The sequence below is a fragment of the Condylura cristata genome, unplaced genomic scaffold, assembly GCF_000260355.1.
Source record: "Condylura cristata isolate star-nosed mole 26May11 unplaced genomic scaffold, ConCri1.0 scaffold00023, whole genome shotgun sequence".
Classification (NCBI taxonomy): domain Eukaryota; kingdom Metazoa; phylum Chordata; class Mammalia; order Eulipotyphla; family Talpidae; genus Condylura; species Condylura cristata.
In genome coordinates, this window is record NW_004567124.1 from 21,204,988 (window position 1) to 21,217,824 (window position 12,837).

The 12,837-nt window shown below is 36.9% G+C and overlaps 1 protein-coding gene and 1 pseudogene across 6 annotated transcripts in view; one reads left to right on the top strand and one right to left on the bottom strand.

The window, feature by feature from the left end:
- Positions 1 to 12,728, top strand: part of LOC101622827 — an 81,507-nt pseudogene extending 68,779 nt beyond the window's left edge.
- Positions 1 to 12,837, bottom strand: part of SEMA6D (sema domain, transmembrane domain (TM), and cytoplasmic domain, (semaphorin) 6D) — a 569,283-nt gene that overhangs the window by 478,044 nt on the left and 78,402 nt on the right. The window lies entirely within an intron of this gene.

Sequence of the window (12,837 nt, forward strand, 5' to 3'; positions counted from 1 at the left end):
AGTCTATAAACTGGAAACAGTTGTCATATTCTTTGCAAGTTAGACAAGTAGATTCCAAGTTGAGAAGGTAAGAAACCATAAAAGTTAGGCTGTTTCTATCCAGAGTTCTAAAATTCAGATACGTGTGTTTAGAAACATGAATTCTGAAGGAAACACATAGTGCATATGTGGGATGGAATAACTTAGCTTTGGCTAATTCTGGGTTGGCTTGTTCAATGTGCTGCAAGATGCTGAAAATTAAAGAGATGGGAAACAAGAAGAAAAGTTGAAGCCACAAGTCACAACAGAAATGAGATTGAAGAGAAAAGCAGAAACCTGTGCAATGATTTTTCCCATTTTCAAATTTGGAGATGCTTGATGGACTTCACCTCTTATTTACCCTTCAACAAAGTCCTTGTTCAGTGCATACACTTTGCATCTGAATAACAACAATATAAAAAATTCAGATATTCTACAACATGGGTTTCAGGAAGTCTGCAGTTTGGGGGTCTTTCCTTGTGGTAATACAGCCTGTTACCTTCTTTTGTTTCTGTTTTCATTTTTCTTTTTCAAACCCAACAGTTTTCTTGGGGGGAAAATGTGAAGTCCTTTCCAATAACATAAGAAACAAAATTTGTTACCCAGGTTCTTTTTGTTCCACCAAAGAAAGAGGCCATTTTAGTAATGTGTCCTTGCTGGAGATTCTATATTCCCTCCACTCTGAAACAGTCCTTAGAAAGGCTAAAAAAATAGGGATGTTTAAACTACACAGAATAAATAAATAATTCAGTGGTATTAACCTCTCAACTACCTGCAAAGCATTCTTTGTAGCTCAAATGGTGAGCAGCCCTTGTGAGAGAAATGGTGTTTATCATTTATTTAATACACATGGCTGCAGCCTAAGGAAGAAAAGTTTAAAAGTAATGTCAACAGGCAAAGGATCACACTAGGAGTCATGAAGCTCACCTTGCATTTCTCCCTGAGGCAGAGCTGATGTGAATTCATTCAGGGCCATTCTATTATTCATGCAAGAACTGTCTATCACAAATGCAATATGAAAAGAAGGTGCGCCCCCTGTGAGGCATGAAATATCATCTCTAATAACTGGCAGTTTAATTTCAAGATTTCAGGACTGTTCATTTAAAAGTACCTAAAGCAAAGTTCCAAAGCATAGAATGATAAAGGAAATCATTGTTGGTATACCTTAAGATTCCATGTCCTATTTCTACTGAAAATACAAGAAATTGAGTTAAAAAGATGTGGAAAATAATGCAAAGACAGAATGTCATATACCAGCCAGTACTTCAGAGTAAGAGCTTTTTGCCAATCTGTATGGTCTTGGTAATTATCTTGGAAGACTGCTCTTACACTTCCCTAATTCTAGGGCAACAGAAAAGAATCCACAAAATTTACAAGAAGTTACAAGAAAACCTAGATCTTGAAATACTATTATTTTTGCCTGCTGATAGCCTCATAGATTGCTGACACATATATCCAGAGGGGACCTTATGGATCAGCGATTATAAAAATAAATGTGAGTGGATAAAAAACTGAGAACCAGTGGCAGATATAAGAACAGAACTTTGACTCTATATTACTCAACATTCTACTATATTCTTTAACTTTTTTTTAAAGATTTATTTATGCATACAGACTGGTATGCAGACCAGAAGCATAAGTGCAGTGAGAGGATTCATCAGAGACAGAGTGGGGGGCATAACAAGGCAGAACAATGAAGTACACTGCTAAGGGGAGCAGTGTGCAGGCCAGAAGAGGTCTGCCGCACCATGTGGGCCACCTCTGGGGTGGGGATCGAGCTCATGCTGAAGTGACTCTAGCTTCTTAGTGCTGTGCTTTAACCCACTGCACCACGAGGGAGGGCCTATTCTATAACTTTTTAAAAAATATATCTTTAAAAGATAACATGACATTAGCCATAACAAGGGTTCAATTTTCACTATATAAATGATAAGTTCAAATATGTCGCCTGGAACACACTCAAACCCCTATAAAACGACATGCCCCGCTTAATAGATGTTTCTTGCTTTTATATTAAAGAAGAACTGCTGTCTCAAAACTTTGAATTAAATGTCTTATGGGAAAGGTGATATTCTGAGTGACAATAGTTAGACATGTGGGATTCTTCAGATCAATGCTCTAGGGAGAACCAGAATTAGAGCAGTGGGTAGAGCTGCTATAGAAAAGGAAGCCAAGGACCACTCTGCCAAGAAGGGGGGCTAAAAATAGGAACTCAAAGAGAAACTGGGACAATGGACCTAGGACTCACTCTCCCATGGAGGAAAGTGCAAGGACAGCAGCAGATGTAATCAGGACACTGTCTGGGCAACAGATGCTCTCTGTGAATGGCTTGTGTGTGGCAGCTGTGGCAGGGTGAGTGGGTGGGCTGACTATGATTAAATACAGGATGGAGACAGGCTCACACATACGGGAAGTGTTAAGTTGGTGTGCTTGCTATATTTCGGGTCTAGTTCCAAATTTTATCCAGCTGGACACCTCCTAGCATAGTTGGGAAAACACAAGCAACAGAGTCTTAGCCCACCAACTACTAAAGAGATCTGGTTTGTCTTCTTGGGGTCAACTAGTCCCAAGTGTACCCTTAGGCACTGCCATCAGAATGTGAAAGCCATCAAAGTAAGGAACTTGCAAGCAAAGAAAATGAGAATATGGGACACGTAGTAGCAATGATTGAATGAGAGAATAAAGATGTTACTGATAAGTAAACACCAAAGCCTCCCAACTGAGCATCAAAGAATGATTTGACCAAGTGACCAGTCTTGCTACAATCTAATGTACAGCTGACTCGAGAGTGTCACTAAATTTAGTGACTCGGGTCAGGGCATGCTGTTGAGTGAAATCACACACACACACACACACACACACACACACACACTTTTCCTTGGTTGTCTGCCAAATAATCACATTTTAAGTCATGCCACCTTGAGGTATAGTAGGCTTAGAAATTTAGCACAAAGAGAAATAGGAGTGGGGCAGAAATGGGGCACATGAGAGAAAGGAAACTGCAGGGATGATTTTCCAGCAGTTTGGCTTCTGAGAAACCAGGACTGAAAGTCACTTTGTTGTCTACAAATTCTAGATCCTGAGGTACTCAATAACAAGGAACCATAGTGAATAAACATATGTTAGGACAGTAAGGACTGAGAAAGAGCGGGGGCCAGAGTGGGCAGAGAGAGAGCATAGTGAGAAGTTAACGGAGCCTGCTGTCCACAGTGCTAGTCAGAGTCCACCGGAAACAAGAGGACATGGTTTGAGCCTTTGGAGTTGACATTGGTCATGATGGCGCAGGAAAGAGATGGGCAGCCATGCATGGCATCAGCTGTTTTTGAAATGTGCCAGGAAAATATCCAGGAGCGTTTCTGGCACATTACAGATTCTCAAAACATGTGAGCACCTTTCTGTTCCATAAAATTACTTTGGGTGACATTGAAATAAGCAAATCTTCATTATTCACAAAATATTTGAAAAAAATTACAAAACTGAAGACATGCATACCTGTGACCATCCCAATCCAGGTATATTACATAGACGAGTAAGGTGTCCACACATTTACCAAAATGTATATAACAGGGATTTTTGAAGCAGCAGTACTCCTAACTCTTCTGACCTGAAAACTACTAAAACATTTATCAACAGCAGCATGGATAAATAAATTTTGGTAAAACATAACAGAATACTGTGATTATTTACTCTCATTGCTGCATAGCATTCTATTATAAAAACAAGGATAGATATTACACTCGTAATGTTAAGCAAAAGAAGTCATACACAAAAGAGTATGTATTTTATAAAGCATTTAAATAATGTTCAAAAAAACTGGAAAACATTTATACTACTGTAAATCAGTATCATGATTATCGACAGGGACAAAGAGGACTGACAATATATTTTAACAGTTATTGAAACGTCAGAAGCAGTCAATGTCCTAACACTAGGAAGGGCACTTACCTAGACATGTCAACAATTCAAAGAGAAGTGAATTTGAACTTAAAGAGCAGGGTCCTCAACAGATTATTATCATGTAACTTACAGTAGTAAGAATAGATGTAGCTCTTCCTTGGGAGATAGTGTAGTATTATAATGGAGAAAGCACAGGCTCTCGGGTTAAACAAAGCTGAATTAAATCATGATTTCATTCCTCATTTGTACTCTAATTGGGGCAAACCTCTCCGTCTTTGACTTTCTTGTTCATAAAATGGGAATAAAAATATCTGCATTGTAGATATGTTCTGGAAATTTAAGGAAATGGCAAACGGCATATATTAACATGAACTCTTTATGCTTATGTCATGCTTCTCACCTTCTAAGTCATATATATATATATTCTGTCTTTATGATATGATTACAAGTGTACTTTTCACAGCTATTGTTTTTCTTGATCACTTAAAACACAGGCAACCTTTAAGGCAAATATGACAAGCTATCTCTGAAAAGCAAAATTTATTGGCATTATTTCTTCTTACTGGACAGCCACTACCATAGTTTCTGAGATTGATGTCAATGAACTGTGTACACATTTCTTTTGCATATTTTGCTTAAAGTTCAGACAATCACACTTAGCATGTATAGCCTCCTTCATTCACATAAGTTCTCTGCAAACTACACTTCTGTCCCCTCATTGAACTGAGACTTCAATGCTGATAGCTAGAATGCAAGCACTAACCAGCTGAGAGAATATTCCCTTCTATTATTACACAGTATGTGCAGTTCACAGAGTGAATGACTCCCCATCTTCTCAGGCAAATTCACCTGCAGGGAGACCGGAACATCCTTGAACTTCCTGACTGGCATGAGAGGTTAAGAAGACAGAGTGAGACATCCTGAAGTGAAGGAATATTAGGGGACTGGATTTTGCAGACCTGGGAAGACAGAGATGGAAGAGGTGAGGCACGGAATGAGGTCATCTCTTTGATACTTCCTCTTCTCCCATGCTTTATGTACAACTTTGGAGATCTTCATAGCAGTCCCATTCCCTAATTTCTCACCCTGCATTCATTTCACACATCCTACTCTTCCTTCCTAATTCGATAATTCCTTGTTAGTTTTTCTTAGCCTTATGTTTCTATTTCTCTATCAGTCCAGATTGGTATTATGTATTTATTGAGCTCATAAATAGAACCCATGCCCTGGGGGGACATCCTGGGAAATTAAATACATTGTATTCAATTTATTTTGAAATTAATATAACAGCAAGTGAACCAAAATTTCATTTCTTTATATACTGGTTAATGAACCTACACTTAGCAGACATAAAAGATTCTTTCAGAGCTTTCTCCTTTTTTTAAAAGGTTTTTTTAAAGAGTTGCTTTACAGGCAATTTTCAGTAGGAGGGGGGTGAGCATGGAAGTTTGATAGCACAAACCTTCCCCTTTCAATGCCAAGCTTCCCTTCTTTTGCTGAGCATCTTAAACAAGCAGGCGGATGTTTTTCCTCTTTTATTTTTTAATTGCTTATGTTGATGTGCAAGACAACATTTTCAATGAGATGCAAACCAAGTTGCCCACACAGCAATAATGGGGGCTTTGTGGGCCTCTCAGCATGTGCTATGTTTCTCTGAAGCCTTTAGGTTCATATCCCCAGCTCTACAAAGGGGTCAATACATTTCAGCTTCCCTCCCTCTCATACCAAAGAGATGCTCTGACTGTGAGAAAAACAGCAGGTAGAATAGCAAGGGACAGAAATTTACCCTTCCCCCCATGCTAAGCATATCACTCTTTTCCACTGACAGTCAATTATTACATTTTAAGTAATCAGTTACACTTTATGAGGATTTAATGAAATGCTGCCATGATATGGTAAACCAGAGCTGACTGAAAAAGCTATTTCATTCAAAGGTTTGGGCTATTCAATTAGTGTTCCCCGTTAATACATCATGATAGCAACTGTGATTAGAAAAAATAACATTCACTAATTTACACCTGAATGACATGTAAAAGGTTGCTAAGTGCTTTGGAAGTATAACAGGATTATTTTTGATGTGGGTAGTAATATATTTTCTTGCTAAGGACAGAATTCTGGCTAACGACTAGAATGAATGAATGAACACACAGAAATTACCTATCTTTATTTAGCATTATTCTCAAGGCTAACTATTCATTTAAATAAGGATTTTGCCTTCTGTGTAGCTATTAATGCTTTCAATGGCACTTATTTAACATAGGTGGCACCAACTATTGATGTCTAGCCTTTCTTGGGTCTTCTTAACATAATTATAAGTACCCAAACCCAGGAAATGTTATGGGGAAAGAGTAAAGATGTTGTCTGGGCAACAGGCTGAGGCACTAGAGACTTTTGTGGGTTTGCTATGTTTTAGGGCAGGACAAAAGAGGGTTCCTGATTCAGAAAGGATAGCTCACTCTTGAGACATTAAAATTAACACTGAAGGTTGAAACTAAGGGCACATATCCTTAACAGTTCTCTAGAAGACCTCACACAAAACTATGATATAAATAAGAATAAACTTAGGGAGCCCCCAGCCTTAAATGATGAAATAATGTCATGTCCTGGCAGGCTCAGACATTAAGACATTGTGGGGAACTTGAAAAAAGAGTTTTGTTTTTTAAGTCTCATCTGAAAAGTCCTATAAAAATCTCCAGCAAAGCAAACTTAAGATCTTTAGGGTACACTGCTTTTCTTGCTGCATCTGTTGAATAATAACATCAAATCTAAGGTGACCACCTTATTTTATGATGAAGAATAATTTTTCTTTAACATAATTTGTCATTAATGTTAGAGTATCTTTAGAGAGAAACATTATGTTTCAAAGAAAACTATTTACTACCTTCAACACATTCGTCTGTGTTATCAGAATCTAACCCTCTTCAATGTCTGAGCTATTCTGTAACTCTGATAGGTGATACAAACTCTGTCTTGCCTGGTAGAGATGTTATAAGCTCCCCTCTAACTTTGGGGGAAAAAAGTTTTGGTAGTTAAATATAAATTGGACTAAATTTTATTACTTGCACAAATTAACGATCCTTATTAAATGTTAAGATCCTCCATTTTTCTCTAGTATACTGAAGTAGGATGGCTTCAAGTATTCTAAATATGTTAGTTATTATTTTTTTTTTGCCCCACCTGACTTAGCATCATCATGATTTAAAATCTAATGGCCCCAAGTCCTTACTGCCATGCAGTTGACCTTTTTACTTAAGTTCTGAAGTTCTATAAGCTGAAGCCAGACAACTTGGTGTAAAATCTAAAAATCACATCATCACAGAATATAATGCATGGGTAAGAATTCTCTTTGGAAAGTTGGAAAGTTAAATTATTGGGTTATACATGACCATTTAAAAGAATGTATCCATTGCCCTCCCTGGTGGTGCAGTGGGTAAGGATGCAGTACTGCAAGAGAGCTACAGCCGCTTCAGTGTGAGTTAGATTCCTGGTCCCGGAGGTGACCCACATGGCACAGCAGACTTCTCCTGACCCTCCAGCTGCTCCCCTCAGCAGTGTACTTCATTAATCTGCCTGTTCTGCTCCCCATTCTGTCTCTGGTGAATCCTCTCACCACCTTTGCACCTCTGGCTTGTACCACAATTCTGTATGCATAAATAAATCTTTAAAAAAAAAAGAAAAAAGAAAATAATATGTCCAGTATCACCAAGATCATCAACATCCCAACTTAAGAGTCTCAAGAACCAAATGAGAGGCAAGAACTAAATGAGAGGTGCAAATATAATCAGGTTTTTCTTCCTTCACTCATTTTTTCGAATATGCTGGACTGCTTACTCTCACGGTTTCACTCCTGATTCTTCACCTTAGTAAAATCCTTTTATATTAGTACTTTCTATTTTTCATTTCAGGCATCCCTCTTTTAAAATACCTAGGACATTCAACAGACTTTAGTCACCAACTCTCAAAAGATAATTCATTTGATTGTTCAAAAGTGTCATCAACAAGACTCCTTAAGGAACAATTTTTTCACCTTTTCTTTGCTTCATTTGGGTTGCTTATTACTCTCTCACCTGATGGCAACAGCAACAAATAGCAAATAAAACTTTACCTGAACCACGTATATTGAAACAACAAAGCTAGCTAAGAAATTCCACTTTTATGTTTTGTTTACTTGGACACAACTAACTAGTTGTACACAAATACCCTGCCTTCACATATTTCTCATTCCCAGATTAGACCTATCTCTATCCTTCCTAATGACTTCCACAAGATCACTGCCATAACAACAGTTGCTTTGTAATCTAACGCCTAACAGTGGCTTTATCAATAAAATAATTATAGGTAATACTAGACCTATAAAAACAATGTGTTTTATCTGAATTTCCAGACTTCTTCTAGAAGGAAAATAATCAGACTACTACTCAATCAGTTTTCTAATAAATATACATATTTTCTACCTCACAGAAATATTGTAGCAAATACTAACCCTCCATTTACTTAAAAAAAAAAAATGGGAGCAAAGCATCGGAGTCCTGGAAGAATGATGTCAGATGGCCATCGGTCATGATAATATAAAAACAAAATTCCTGACCCACATGCCTCTCCTCCAAGCTTTTGTCCCTTTAAAAATTCTTTGAAACAATGACCCATCTTCTCCTCAGGTTGCTGAAACCTAAATAAATCTGATTTCCTCCGCCAATTCTTACCCCTGGTGTACAGGCTTTTGAGTGGTAAGCAGTTGGACCTTGACTCTGATGACAAGACTTGTGGCTGATATACTTATTCCTCATTTACCTTTGTAAAACCCACATAGACTCGCATCCATTTCTTGGAGATGTTCATCATTAATAAATGATTTCTCTACTTCAACAGCCTGAATAAAATTATCTCCTTAACTAGCTAATGCATTTTGTCTTCCAAAAGAGGAAGTTGTGATACATATGTGCCTGCATTTGTCAAAATATCATGAGATGATATAATTCAGGTTTGTGTCAATAAAATGATTATAGGTAATTTCCCCTTAGCCCTCTAGGCTTGTCTCTGGCTAGTTGAGCAAACAAATTAACATTAGACAGATTAGTAGAAGAAAATAAATTAATTACATACATATGGAGAATTTACATGGATGTAGTTTATCTTTGAGCTAAGGAATAGGATAAGGACCTGGAACTTCAAGGAGAGAAGAGGAAAATTCACATGATGAGGAAAGAATGACTCACTGATGAATAACAGATGTTCTGTAATTAGATCTTTACCTGCCATGTAGATAGGTTTCTCTGATAGAAAGGTTATTCCTGGTTTAAAAAAAAATAATAATAATAACCCCATTCTCATTCTACCAAGTAGAGAAGAAATTGGCAAAAATTTCTAATGAGTTTTTAGGACCTCAATTAAAACTAAACCATATGTCAAGTGACACATATTGGAAAGATCGATCTAAATATCTTGTGAAGGAAGGGCTATTATTCAACACTTCACTGAATATAATTTTACTTAAAAAAAGAAATTGAGGAATATATATATATATATATATATATATATATATATATACACATATATATGCAATGAACATAGTTAATAATATACATGCTTAGTTTATGGGTGAGGCAGCAAATGGATATCTGCAATTTACTTTGAAATTTTATTTTTTAAAAGAGATTATCCATAGAAGGATGAGTTGCTAAACAGTTTGTGATTAAACAAGTATAGTAAAAATTTAATTAATGCTCACAGCAATGAGATTATTAATGTTCACATCAAACCTAATTGTGAAATATGAGCTATTTTCCTCTAAGATTGGGAAAAAGCCAATTACAATTTTTTACTACAGGACTTAGAGCAATTCAAGAAAGAAAGGAAATAAAATTCATTAAGTTGTATTGAAGAAAATAAAACTTTCAATTTTCAAATGAGAGGACTGTTTATATAGAAAAGCTAAAGAATCTACAAAGCAATTACTAGTATTAAGTGAACTTAGCCAGGACAAAGGACAAAAAGTCAATCTATAAAATAAGCGAATTCTTTATATTTTGACAGTTTTTAAAAGCTTGTAACAAAACAGCTTGTTTTCATTGAAGAATCATTCACTTAATTTGTTGATATTGCAAATACTTTTTTTTTTAAAGATTTATTTATTTATTCGTACAGAACGGAGGTACAGGCCAGAGATGCGGAGGGTGAGAGGATTCACCAGAGACAGAGTGGGGAGCAGAACAGGCAGATGGACAAAGTACACTGCTGAGGGGAGCAGTGGGCGGGTCAAGAGAGGTCTGCCACGTCTTGTGGATCTCTCCCGGGCAGGCGGGGAATCGAACTCATGCAGAAGTGGCTTAAGCTTCTTTGTGCTGTGCTTTAACCCGCTGCACCACCAGGAAGGGCCCGATATTGCAAATATTTTTACAATAAGGTATGCTATTTGAAAGACCAGGGAATTAGTGAAGTAACTGGAATGCTAGTGAGTGCTACCTGTGTTCATAAATCTTGTCAGTGATCTTGGACACCTTCACCCATTATTCAGTTGATAGACCCTTGAAAACTCGAGAACATCTTAACTAAAGGTTGAAAACTACTCAATAAATAAATACTAAATTAACATAATTTGACAACAGGGGGAGTATTAAAAACAAAGTAAAAAGTGCCTCCCTGGTGGTCTGTGGGTTAAGCCTCAGCATTATCCACTATGCCTTCAGTTCTATACCTGATCAAGGAGCTAACCCACATATCGTGTAGCAGACCTCTCCTGTCTCTCCTGCTCAGCAGAGTATTTCAGTAAATCCACTTGCTCTGCTTCCTACTCTGTCTCTGGGAAATACTCTCATTCTGCCACCCCAGACCTCTGTCCTAAACCCAAGTTCTTCTATGTGAAAATAAATAAATTTCTAAAGAATAAGAATGGGCTCCTGAATTAATATACAGGAACTAAAAACTAACTTATTTTGTATTATAATATGGATTTAATCTAGAATGACATTCATCTTACTTTAAAAACAAAAACAGCAAGGGTACTTAGTTTATTTATGTTAAATTGGGTCCATTTTTTAACAGTTTTTTTTCAATAATGAATAATATTTATATTTACTTTCTAAATCAGTTTCATATGCTTAAGTAGATATCATCTGCTGTACTGACAACAGTAATAACACAAAGACTCCTATTATGTATGTATTCATGTTTTTACACATCTGCTGTAGTGCCTACCACACAGGCACACAATATTTATAAGACTGGGTTAGGGTCCTCCCTGGTGGTGCAATGGTTAGAGCACAGTACTATGAAGCTAGCCGCTGCCACTTCAGCATGAGTTGGATCCTTGACCAGGGAGGTGACTCACATGGCACAGCAGTCCTCTCCTGACTAGCCCGCTGCTCCCCTCTGCAGGGTACTTTGTCTATGTGGCTGTTCTGCTCCCCACTCTGTCTCTGGTGAATCCTCTCACTGAGCCTGCACCTCTGGTCTGTACCCCAGTTCTGTATGCATAAATAAATATATCTTTATAGAAAAAAAAAAGACTGGGAGTTGGCTACATTACTTTAGTAAACTAAAAATAATTTAAAAATTGAAGCACAAGTTTAAAGATCACTATATAGAAAAATTATTAAATAAAATATAAAATGACTGAGATTTGAAGAAGTTCTAACTGGAGCAAACCATTTATAGCTTAATGTATGCCAACGATGCTATTTTTGGCTTAAAATACAAATGCAACTTCAGTTTGTATGAATATCCATGTAGCATCTAGCTTAATGACAAATTTGCAGGATTTTTCTAATCAATTTTCTAATTAAGAAAAGGAGTGAAAAATTACCAGTTAGAGTTAGGGTTAGGTTAGCGCCTAAGGCAGTAGGACACTTGCTGAAATAATATATTTACATAAATATTGGTGCACTAGAACTGAGTGCAAAACATAACATTCTTCAGTTTGTGAATGTGTGTCATGCTATAGAAAAGAATCAAAAACCTATTCACTTGACTGAAGAGATCATGAGTGAGAAGAATAAAACTACTGTTTCACTAAAACCAAAAAAAAAAAAAAAAAAGATACAATGAAGATGAACTTAGCAGAAAAATGAGGATAGATGGGTGGCCAGCCATGGGAATCCACGGTCACAAGAGTCAACAGGACTTGACTGGATTCTAACTGAAATGAAATAAGGAGAAGCTCCTATTCTGATTGCTACAGATATAGCCTCCTGAGAGCTAGATGTTGAAGATGTGAAATTTGTCATCAGTTATGACTAACTCCTTGGAGGGTTAAATTCATCCAATTGGAAGAACCGCTCGAGATACCAAGGCAGGTTCAACACACATTTTCTTTAAACTAACAATAGAAAGCCATTGAGTGACTATATCTCTGTGCTTCATGAAGCTAATCAAGCACTTAATCCAAAATTGCTTAATTTCGTCAAAAACAGAGTTTCATGTTGTCCCAGGAACAGAGGAGGCATGAAGGAAGACTTCAGGATGGATACCCTGTAGGCAGAATGGGTGAATTTAATAACTTTTGCAACAGGGAAAACTATGAGAGAGGTTACTGTTGTCTGCTTAAGAGATTTTGGAGGCAAAAACTCAGAATACTATGTATAGTGATGCAAATTATATCGATGGGAGTTTTGGAAATAATTTTGTGTTGCTGCTGTACAGATCAGTTTTAGGACTGAAAATTCAACAGGGCCTCCTGAGAATATTTCTGATAGCACTCCACAGTATGCAAATCACATTTTAAATGCAAATGATGGTATGGACCAACAAGCATATGCATCTGCTGCTACTGCAACTGCACCAATGATTATCCAATGCCACCAGGTTATCCGAAATAAGACATAAGAAGATAAGGAAATAACTATTATTCACAAATGATCCTTATCTATGCATTATCAGACAAAATAGTTATTTAAGAAACATAGGAATTACATACAGCAGTAATTA